General features: G+C 44.1%; 1 protein-coding gene across 2 annotated transcripts in view; it reads left to right on the forward strand.

The window, feature by feature from the left end:
* The first annotated feature begins 11,533 nt into the window (after positions 1-11,533).
* Positions 11,534-12,076, forward strand: part of KCNMB2 (potassium calcium-activated channel subfamily M regulatory beta subunit 2) — a 256,991-nt gene continuing 256,448 nt past the window's right edge. The window contains exon 1 of one of the 2 annotated variants that reach the window (XM_033959693.1): positions 11,534-11,823. The gene's annotated coding sequence lies outside the window, so the exon portion shown is untranslated. The remainder of the gene's footprint in view (positions 11,824-12,076) is intronic. The other variant, XM_033959692.1, reaches the window with a different exon arrangement.

Here is a 12,076-nt window from a genome sequence, read left to right on the forward strand (position 1 = left end):
ACAGCACATAGAATTGCCCTATCCTACAATACTTGGGGGATCTAAAGTGCCGTTTGAGTCATTGGTCAAGATCTCAGGTGCTATCTTTGACCAGTTCCTAAGTTTCAAGCCTCATAATTCCAATGTTGTGAAGTGTTGCTTAGTCAGTCCATCACCTAGTCACTCAGAATGCCCTTTGTCATCACCAATCTAGATTACTGCAATATTAGATGTGTCCAAGTAGTTCAAAATATGTCTGTGAAACTTATAACGTGATCAAAACAATTCAACTAGATGACTCCTCTCGACTGCTGGTGATTCATAGACTTACATTCAAAACTCTCATATTGGTCAATAAAATTCATCATTCTGGCTCCATTTCATATCTCTTCCCTCTCCTTACACCTTTACCAAGAAATCTCAGATCTTCTCGACAAAGTTGTCTAATAATTCCATCCTTTCAACTCCTCATATTAGATGTCATCAAATATTTTGTGTGATGGGACTTTCCATATGGCATGCTCTTCTACCTTATCCCTTTGAAAAAAGTTAAGACCGGATTAAAGACCTTTCTATTTTAGGATGCTTTGGGGCAACAAATCTCTCTTCCTATCTTTCATTATGGCCAGTCCTTCGGACAGGGAAATATTGGGAGTGACTGCAGAGACACTGAACTCATGCAGTAACTATTACTTTTTCTCTATTCTTTTATTATTGTACGTTTTTGGGTTTTTTTTCAGCTTAATTTATAAATGCTTGTACACCCCTCAGAAAGATTTCTAATGGGTGGTATAATAAACTTGGAAAACAGATGGAACTCCGCCTGAAGAACTAATCCGTACATCACTAGTCAGAGCACATTGGGGACATAAAAATCTGTTGATCAGTTATAGCTTGGAGGTACTAAACTCTAACCCATGTGGAATAATAATGATTTCTCTGGACCCACCATTTAGGAAAAGCTCTTAGCCTGACAGTGAAAATGATAAGGTGTCATCTTGTTATTCTTAAGTAACTATTTTAAATAGTTATGAGGAAAAATTTCAGAGAAGCAGCCACTCAGGTCTTCACGACGTACGTAATTACTTCATAGTTCCCTCATTCAGACATATCCAACTAGACCGGAGATGTCGAACCTCGGCCTCAATCAGTCAGGTTTCCAGGATTTCCCCAAAGAATACGCATGAGATCTCTGTGCATACAATAGCGGCAGTGCATGAAAATAGATCTCATGCGTATTCATTCGGGGAAATCCTGAAACGCCCACCAAGTTGCAGCTCTCAAGGATCAAAGTTGGACACACCTGAACTAGATACGTTTAGGACATTGTTTCCCAAAGCTTGACCTGGAGTCAGGTTTTCAGGATCTCCACAATGAATACGCAGGAGGGAAATTTGCATACGATGGAGGCAGTGGATGCAAATCAATCTCATGCATATTCATTGTGGAGATCCTGAAAACCCGACTGGCAGAGGGATGCTCTAGGTCTGACTTAGGAAGCACTGTTTTAAGAGCGCAGTACTTAGGGTCCTTTTACTAAGGCACGCTAGCCGTTTTGGCGTGCGCTAAAAATTAGCACGCGCTAAAGGCTAATGCTTGCTAACACGTCCATAGGATATAATGGACACGCGTTTAGCGCACTCTAAAATGGCTACCGCACCTTAGTTAAAGGACTACTTAGGGTTCCTTTTACGAAGGTGCGCTAGCGGTGTTATCGCCTGCGCGCAAGCCAAAAATCTACCGCCTGCTGAAAAGGAGGTGGTAGCGGCTTGCGCGCATGGCAATTTAGTGCGCGCTATTCCGCATGTTAAGGCCCTAGCGTGCTTTTGTAAAAGGAGCCCTTAGTGTTGCTGCTGCTGCCACCGGGGGGGAGGGTGCGTCTTCGGGCAGGAGGGATTGGGCACCCTCCTGCCTGCGATCAGTAGTGTCGGGGTGGGAGGGAGATCGGTAATGTCGGGGGGGGGGCGGTCGGTAGTGTCTGAGGGGGGGGGCATCCGATCGGATAGGCCGCGGCCCGCTATATTTATAGCGGCAGAGAGATCCCTTGCCGCAATAAGTATAGCGGCTGCGTCTACTTACAATGTAGACCAGCATTTTGCTGGCCTACATTGTAAGCGTTTCTTCCTCTACTAGGGAGACGCGTAGGGCCGCCTAGGTTCGCCTAAGGCCCTTAGGCGAGCTTAGGCGTCTTGCGGATCTCCCTAGGCTCCCGGAGGCGCCTTCAGGCCTGCCTGGGGAGCATTTTTTTTTTTAAAAACGTGCATTCCGATTGGCTGATTGGACAGCTGTAGGACTCCTACAGCTGCCTAAAATCGGGACGCACTTTTGGAGAATCATATTTTACACCCCCCTTGTCTACCCATTGCGGCTCTTTGTAAATCTTGGGTCAAACAGTTTAGGATAAAAAGGCTCTTTGCTTTGAAAAGGTTGCTGATCCCTGACGCAGAGCATTTCAGAAGCTTTGAACTAGGTTGAAAACATTTCTGCTCATGATGCATTTGGCATGTACATCTTCCTGCAGTCATGCAATCCCCTCTTTTGTTCCTTCAGGGCGAGAAGACTGGAATGAAGTGCTGCCTACTCCATGACACAGGAGCTGCTGTTTGCTCTCTTTAAAGCTGAAGACTGTACTTTCTTTTTCCTTTCTTAAGTTTCTTTTAATGGCATGCAAACCACTTGGAAAGCCTACTTGAAACTAGAGGCAGTCAGTAAACAACTTTAAGAATTGAAAGAATGGTTCCAAACCATCTTGTGAACCTTTCAGTGAGTCGCTCAGCAATAGCAGACCAAAAAACATATTGATTTATGGCTTCAGCAGTGCTAAGCCCCTCAGTACTTATCACTGCAAAGGTCTAGAGGAGTCTGAACTTCCCTAAAGTCAATTAAACTCAATCGTGAGTTGTTTACTATCATAGATTTGAAGCGGTATAGTAAATACAAGAAATGGCATATCTAAAGAAGAGAGCACGAATGGTTCAAGTGGTGAGAAATCTGTTCTAAAATATTTAAAGTGTAGCGACTGGGATTTTTACTTTCTATGTAGATAGAAACACGATAGCAGATAAAGATCCATCTGCAGCATCCATTATCTTTTCCTCTCCCTATTGGCTAAGGCTCTTAATATTTGCATCTCCTCTTCCTATAGGCTAAGGCTCTTAATACTTCCATTGTGAAGTCATAGAGCTTTATGGTTATAGAAACATGATGGCAGATAAAGGCCAAATGGCCCATTCGCAGCATCCACTATCTCCTCCTCTTCCTATAGGCTAAGGCTCTTAACATTTGCATCTCCTCTTCCTATAGGCTAAGGCTCTTAATACTTCCATTGTGAAGTCATAGAGCTTTATGGTTATAGAAACATGAAGGCAGATAAAGACCAAATGGCCCATCCAGTCTGCCCATCCACAGTAAAAAAAATTATCTCTTCCTCTCTAAGAGATCCTATGTGCCTATCTCACACTTTCTTGAATTCAGACACAGTCTCTGTCTATACCACCTCTTTTGGGAGACTGTTTCATGCATCTACCATCCTTTCTGTGTATTTTGTTATATTACTCCTGAGCCTATCGCCTCTTAACTTCATCCTGTGCCCTCTCATTCCAGAGCTTCTTTTCAAGTGAAAGAGACTTGCCTCGTGTGCATTTATGCCATATAAGTTCTTGTATTTAAATGTTTGTTTCTTTCTTTCTTTCTTCAATTTTCTATATCATTCACCCAAGGGAGCTCAAAAGAATGTGTTACATGAATTTATTCAAGTACTCAAGCATTTTCCCCTGTCTGTCCTGGTGGGTTCACAAGCTTTCTAATGTACTTGGGGCAATGGGTGACTTGTGCAGGGTCACAGGAAGCAGTGTGGGTTTGACCCCACAACCTCAGGTTACCGAGGCTGTGGCTTTAACCACTGCGCCACACTCTTCCCCTCTCTATCATGTCTCCCAACTTTCCTCCAAGGTATACATGTTGAGATCTTTAAGTCTGTCCCCACATGCCTTTTGAAGCAAACCCCTGACCATTTTAGTGGTCTTCCTTTGGACTGATTCCATTTTGTTTATATCTTTTTGAAGGTGCGGCCTCCAGAACTGCACACAATATTCTAAATTTGGTCTCACTAAAGTCTTATACAGGGGCATCAATACCTCCTTTTTCCTACTGGCCATACCTCTTCCTATACACCCTAGCATCCTTCTAGTATTCTCCATCGCCTTTTCCTGTTTGGCCACCTTAAGACCATCGCATACTATCACACCCAAATCCCTCTCCTCTTTCATACACAAAAGTTCTTCACCTCTAAACTGCACCTTTCCCTCAAGTTTTCGCAGCCCAGAAGCATAGACTTGCGCTTCTTAGCATTAAATCATAGCTGTCAAATTTCAGACCATTCATCAAGCTTCGCTATGTCCTTCCTCATGTTATTCACACCATCAGGAGTGTCTATTCTATTGCAGATTTTGGTATCATCCGCAAAGAGGAAAATCTTACCCGACAGCCCTTCAGCGATATCACTTATAAAAATGTTAGAAAGAACAGGCCCAAGAACCTGACCTTGAGGCACACCACTGGTGACATCCCTTTCTTCAGAGCCATCTCCAAGGTCTCAACCAATAGGAGTGCAAATTGTGTATATTGTGACATCAGCAGTGTCTGAGCAGAGTCACACTTTGGTGATCTTTCAGTTCCAGTTCTATCGATAGGGAGGAAGAGTGCCCTTAGCCAGCATTCAGATTATGGGAAGAGTTATTTCCAGAGGAGCACAACTCAAATCCCCTGTCTTTGGTTTCCTAGCCAGGATCTTTGAGTGAGGGAGGGCCCACATGCGTTATGTCCTATCCAGATGCACTCGGCACGAACAGATCGGAGAAGGCTATCATGCCGCTGTATCGGGCCATGGTACGCCCCCACCTGGAATACTGCGTCCAGCATTGGTCGCCGTACATGAAGAAGGGCACGGTACTACTCGAAAGAGTCCAGAGAAGAGCGACTAAAATGGTTAAGGGGCTGGAAGAGTTGCCGTACAGTGAGAGATTAGAGAAACTGGGCCTCTTCTCCCTTGCAAAGAGGAGACTGAGAGGGGACATGATCGAAACATTCAAGATAATGATGGGAATAGACTTAGTAGATAAAGACAGGTTGTTCACCCTCTCCAAGGTAGGGAGAACGGGAGGGCACTCTCTAAAAGTTAAAAGGGGATAGATTCTGGTCCTGGGGGCGTGGCCACGGGTCCGGATTTTCCCAAAGGAAAATCTGGTAACCCTAGACTTGCCGAACCGAAAGTGGACTCTCAAAACAATTTACCTATGTGCATTTCTTCATTTTCCTCTTAAATGCTGCTTCATCATGTCACTCTGCAAAGCTGTGTCCCTGTGAGGCCATTTGAAAGCCAATTATTAAGCAGTGGAGGCAGCAGTACAAGGTCTGCAGATCTCCAACCAAAATGTGCAGAGGAAAAGACCATGCCGGCCTCATAGGTCTTTCTGTTCAAACAGACCATATACCCTGAAGAAAGGTATAAATAATTTGTCCTGGAAAATTAAATCTTTTCGACTGTTTCTGTAGCAGGGCTTTTAATGCAAAGCAGTTGGATGAAAGCAGCGCTAAAGAGATCTCTTGCTATATCAAGAGCTTTGGCAGTTCCCTGGCCCATATTTCTGAATGATAATCGCATGACCTAGCCGAAAAATAAAGTTTTTGCATTGCCAAAGCACATCAAACTGATCCTACAGAACACAAAAAATAATGAAAACCACAATTGATTTGTCAAAATGATGTGTGGTTGATTTTTGTCTTTAATTTCTGTGCCATTTCCTTACACATCCAGGGTGGGAGGGAGGGAGGGGGTGGGATTGTACTATTGTATTATTTTAAATAAGTGTAGGTTATTGAAAGAGTATATATTACATTACATTAGGTGCATTACAAAAGAATTATCAAAAAGATCTTACCAAAAAGATATCTGGTCATTTCCAAAGAGAGTAAAAAATGAGTATGGCCAGTTGTTTTGGGTAGGGGGCTTTAGTGAGAGGCGGTATTTGAAACTTGCGGTGTTATTTCTGTTTCCGGGATTTCTTTTCTAAATGTTTTGTAGTCTGGGGATGCCGCCAATAGATAGGCGATTTGGTTGTCTAGTTGGGCTGCTTGAGTGGCTAGGAGGCCATCATATAGTTTTTTTCCGTTTGACCTCCTTAATTGGGGGGTATGAGAATGGGGTGTGAGTTTTCCTATGTCTGGTTGAGGCGTTGTGGATGAGGTGGTTAACATTTGTGTTATTGATTAATCGATGGGTGGGTGGGATAAAATGATTGATTTTGAATATCTGTAAGTTGAATGGGTTCATAGACAACGGCGCGAAAGACAAAAGCGCGCACCGACAATTGAGCGCAGCGCACGCCGCCATGCCGCTCTAAATTATAGTTTTTAGGGGCTCCGACGGGGGGTTTTGTTGGGGAACCCCCGCAGTTTACTTAATAGACATCGCACCGGCGTTATGGGGGGTTTGGGGGGTTGTAACCCTCCACATTTTACTGTAAACTGAACTTTTTCCCTAAAAGCAGGGAAAAATTGAAGTTTTCAGTAAAATGTGGGGGGTTACAACCCCCCACACCCCCCACAACGCCCCCACAACGCGGCGCGATGTGTATTAAGTAAAGTGGGGGGGGTTCCCCCCCACGCCCCCCCATCGGAGCGCTAAAAACAGTAATTTAGAGCGGTGCGGCGGCGCGCACTGCGCTCAATTGTCTGGGCGCGCCTTTGTCCCGGCGCGCTTTTGACCTGACACCGTTGAATGTGCTTTCCTTGACTTGTTATGTGTTCTTATACCTGTGTGTTGCACTGTTAATATTAGAAAATCAATAAAGATTTTTTAAAAAATATAATAATAATAATAATATGATGTGAGCAGTCACGGCCTCTGTTTCTTTGGCAAGTTCCTTGGGTTTCTCTTGTCTCCTATGAACTTTCGGAGGCACTTTTATGAAAGCTGAAGATGTGTTAAATCTCTGCCTTGGGAGAAAGAGAGAGAGGGGAGTTTTTCCACTGAACTTCCATTCCTATTACTAATCCTGAAAAACGAATCTGAATAAAGCAGGTACAATCAGAAGTGACAGAAGAACCACAGTGACTGCATTACCTATCACTTTAGATATCGTTGCTTGTTTTTCAGGTACTGGTATTGGCATTTGTAATGTTTTCGGGACTTTAATCACAGTTTTCATGCTTCAAGGAGGATTGGGGGGAAGGATTTTAACTCCTTGTGTTATACAGGTTCTCCTTTTCAGTTAAAAGGCCAAGATGAGATGTCCTTTGCTTATAGCGCTTGGATTTTGGCCAGTGAGATACCGAGAGAGGATCATATTGCTGTGGTCTTAGGGCTCCTTTTACAAAGGTGAGTTAGGGCCTTAACGCGTGGAATAGCGCGTGCTAAAATCCTGCGCGCGCTAAAAATGCTAGCCCTTAGTATTTTGTAAACAAAAGAAACTTTAAGTTTACAATATTAAAAATTAGAAAGGTCTAATCAAATTTTTGGTTTAGGTGAGATGAAATAAAAAGAGGGTAAACCTAAAACTATGAAGAGTTAAGACTGATTAGAAACAAGAGGTTTTAGGGGATAGGAAAGTTTTAATTACAATAATAAATAAAAATAAAAGGAAGGGTAGAGGGATGGGGAATAACGAGAGGGAAACGGGGATGTCGCTTCTTAAAAGCTGGGGGGGGGGGGTTCCCCCCACTTATTGGTAGGCATCTGTAAAAAGAAATGTTTTGAGATGTGTTTTAAATTTATTTAGGGAATTTTCGTTGCCCGGGTAAAATGGCATTGCATTCCAGAGCAAGGAATGCTACTGAGAAAATGGAATTTCTAGTATAGTATAGGTTCTTGATTGAAGGCACTGTCAATAGGTTTTGATTCGTAGATCTAAGGACCCTAGGAGGAGTATATGGAGTGAGATATTTATCTAGAAATACAGGGAGGTGATAGGTCTTAATTTAGAAACATAGAAATAGACGGTAGATAAGGGCCACGGCCCATCTAGTCTGCCCACCCCAATGACCCTCCCCTACCTTTCTCTGTGAATAGATCCCACATGTCTATCCCATTTGGCCTTAAAATCAGGCACGCTGCTGGCCTCAATCACCTGAAGTGGAAGACTATTCCAGCGATCAACCACCCTTTCAGTGAAAAAGAATTTCCTGGTGTCCCCGTGCAGTTTCCCGCTCCTGATTTTCCACGGATGCCCCCTTGTTGCCGCGGGACCCTTGAAAAAGAAGATATCTTCTTCCACTTCGATGCGGCCCGTGAGATACTTGAATGTCTCGATCATGTCACCCCTCTCTCTGCGTTCCTCGAGTGAGTACAGCTGCAACTTATCCAGCCGTTCCTCGTACGGGAGATCCTTGAGTCCCGAGACCATCCGGGTGGCCATTCTCTGGACCAACTCCAGTCTCAGCACATCCTTACGGTAATGCGGTCGATATTCAGCCTAGGTGGTCATCATTTTTAAAAATACTAGCCATTGTAGCTGAATTAAATACAGGTATTCAGTGACATTTGGATAGCTACGTCAATAAAGTTAGGACAGTTTTTATCTGTCTTAACTTTATCCAGATTTTCATCCAGTTAGTGGACTGAAAATTGCTGCTAACCATGTGGCAGGAGCGTAGCCAGACACCCAATTTTGGGCAGGCCTGATTCCAAAGGCAGTGGGCATGAGATCCCTCCCCCCCCCCCCACACACACACACGGCTTCAATCCCTCCCCTCCCCATGTTATTGGGGGTCTCCTATTTCCATCACTTTAAAAAAAAAAAAATGTATATTTTTATTCACTTTTCAAATATAATAGCATTAAACATGCATTAGGAAACAAAATTCAATTTAAAATACATACCAGTACTTTTAAAGTCCTTTAGTTATTCACCGTGAGTGAGCAGTGATTGATACCTGCTACTCATGTTGGCCCAGAGTCTTCTCTCTCACAATCTCCCTAGTCCCATAAACAGGAAATTGCATCAAGGGGAAGGCTCAGGGCTGGAGCAGAAGCAGGTATCAGTCAGTGCTCACCACTGGCGAAGAGCTGAAGGATTTAAAAGGTACCAGGGGCTTGGGAGAGTGGAGGTATGAGATCCACAATTGTCTGGGAGGGGAGACGTTGGGAGTCAGCTGAAGGGACCTGGAGATCCCCACCAGCCACATAACAGCTGTGCCGCTGCCGGGTGGGCCTGTGCTCCTCCCAGGTCCACCTGTGGCCATGCCACTACTGTGTAACAGTCAACTCTACCCCAGCTCCACCCATGGACTTCCCTGGCACTATCTGGATAATGCCAAGGTAGTCTGTAAGAATATTCAGACCCACTATCCAGATAGTGCTATTGAATATCAGGGGTCAGTGATTATCCAGCCAAATGGCTTTGAATATCAGCTTGTTACATTTTTCGATTTCAAATATATTTATTGAGTTTTCAGTAACAAAAGTAGAAATACATAAGAAACCAAAGAACAATGAACAAATGAACAGAGAGGTTCAACAGAACCAACAGGTGACCCAGAATATTCAAAATACATAATATCTCAAAAAGGACCATGGGGAGAAACCAGGAGGTTCAGAAGAACCAATAAACCTGAAGAGGAGAGAGGACAAAGAGAAGTGAAGAGAGAGGAAGAGCCCAATCGAACAGAAGATAGCCCTAATGAATATGCATGGAGCAGATCTGCATTCCTGGCATCTCCATTATATGCAAATCTCTGTCATGCATATTCATTAGGGCTATCCTGAAAACCCGACTCGCCTGGGGGTCCTCTAGGACAGGGTTGGGAACCACTGCCTTAGAACATAAACATTGACATACTGGGATAGACCAAAGGTTCATCAAGACCGGTATCCTGTTTCCAACAGTGGCAACCCAGCTCCCAAGTACCTGGCAGAAACCCAGAGAGAAGCAACATTCCAGAGCTCAGATTGTGATGTCATAATGCCTCATTCTACCAGTGACTAAGCTCCGTCCTCATCTGCCCAAGCCTCAAACACTTTAAAATCCTAAGTAGCAACATTCTAGAGCTCAGATTGTGATGTCATAATGCCTCATTCCACCAATGCCTAAGCTCTGTCCTCACCTGCACAAGCCTCAAACACTTTAAAATCCTAAGTAGCAACATTCTAGAGCTCAGATTGTGATGTCATAATGCCTCATTCCACCAATGCCTAAGCTCTGTCCTCACCTGCACAAGCCTCAAACACTTTAAAATCCTAAGTAGCAACATTCTAGAGCTCAGATTGTGATGTCATAATGCCTCATTCCACCAATGCCTAAGCTCCGTCCTCATCTGCACAAGCCTCAAACACTTTAAAATCATAAGGCTTGTGCTGTTAAGGCTGAGCTTAATTTTTCCCCTTGTCATTCTCTAAAACTCTATGAGTGTATGTTGAAGGAATGAATGTTTGTATGTGATTCACTCTGCAATGGGGATATAGGGTGGTGGGTGGGGTGGTTGGATGTTTTAGTGGCATGGTTCTTGTGAAATTTCGTACCCCATGCAAGTGTGATATTTGTATTTATGAACATAGGGCTCCTTTTACAAATTTGCGTTCGGGCCTTAACACATGGAATAGCGTGCGCTAGCCGCTACCGCCTCCTCTTGAGCAGGCGGTAGTTTTTCAGGCAGCGCACGCTAATCCGGTGCGTGCGCTAAAAACGCTAGCGCGCCTTTGTAAAAGGAGCCCATAGTTTTCAAAACATATATTTTCTCCTGTTTGGATTTGTTAATGTAAATTTCAAACTCTAATAAAATTTGGAACTGGAAAAAAGAAAAGTGGCCTAGAATGTATTCTGAGCCCCTTTGACTAACAACTGGTGCTAAAGCATATTTTTTTTATTAGGCTTTGTTTTGGTTTCCCCACTTCCTAACTTACCTTCCAAGTCTATTCCTTTGCAGTATGGGAAGGAAAACGGAAGGATCTGACTCGACCTTATACCAAATAAATTAGAGGGTCCTTTTATCAAGCCTTGCTAGCGGGGTTAGGGCGTCGGACATTTCATCACAGGCTAACCCCCGCGGCCGGCTACAAAACTAACGCCCGCTCAATGCAGGCGTTAGCGGCTAGTGCGGCAGGCAGTTTAACGCGCGTTAAACCCCCTACCGCAGCTTGATAAAAGGACCCCAAGGTAGAAACCCCCCCCAAAAACTAACATTTTGATTTGGCAGATTAGCATTCCCCCCCCCCCCTTTTTTTTTCCAGATTTAAATTCAACACTTTTTCTCCCTGCAGTGCTCACACTCATTGGAGGACTGATTTTTTTTTTTTTTTTTTTTCTTTTCTCTCCAGTTGCTAATTCCTAAAAAAAAGAATTAACTGGTCATTATTAGATCTTTAGCCATGAATATTATACAGAAGCAGGGATTTCACTCAGCTAAAGATCCATTACCCCGATTTCCCTTGTATAATAAAAGAATTTAAACCCGGGGAGGAGGAGAAGGTTTTAACCTATCGGTGCATTTCTAGCAGACAAGCCAGTTCAATATTTCGTAGGAACAGAAACGCTGTGCCTGTCCTAGGCTAATTCAATGCTGCTAAAACCACTGTGGAAGAGCTTTAACTGGGCTCGGGGATAACTAATGACAGGCATGGCTAGCTGGTATGCCTGTCACTCCCTGTGTCCTTCCAAACTATTTCAGACATTTTGAGTCGGAGAGTATTAAGCTATGAGTTCGTGGGGGGGTTTGTGACATTAAGGGTCTGAAGAAGCGAAAATGACAGCCTTTAACAACTGCTGGCACTTTGGAGGAGTCCACCGGATCTCTTAAAAAAACCCACCAAATTAGGCTCACCTTCGGAGGAAGATGTGACAGCTAGCGGAGGTAAGATTTGCATGGGGGGGGGAGGATAAAAAAGACCACAAGGAAGCTGTTGCTGTGATGCCTTTTGTTTATGCTCTGCTGGGGGGGGGGGGAGGGGGGGACGACCATATGCTGATGGCTGATTCGCAAGCAGTAGGCGGGGAAGTCTGCTTGCACCGAGACTGAAAATCTTGTTGCTAAGTGTTGGGTTTCATGGCAATCGTGCCTTGCCTTCCTCGTCTGCCGGCTGAGTGCGCACTCCACACTGCTTTCC

This window comes from Geotrypetes seraphini, chromosome 9, assembly GCF_902459505.1.
Source record: "Geotrypetes seraphini chromosome 9, aGeoSer1.1, whole genome shotgun sequence".
NCBI classification, from domain to species: Eukaryota; Metazoa; Chordata; class Amphibia; order Gymnophiona; family Dermophiidae; genus Geotrypetes; species Geotrypetes seraphini.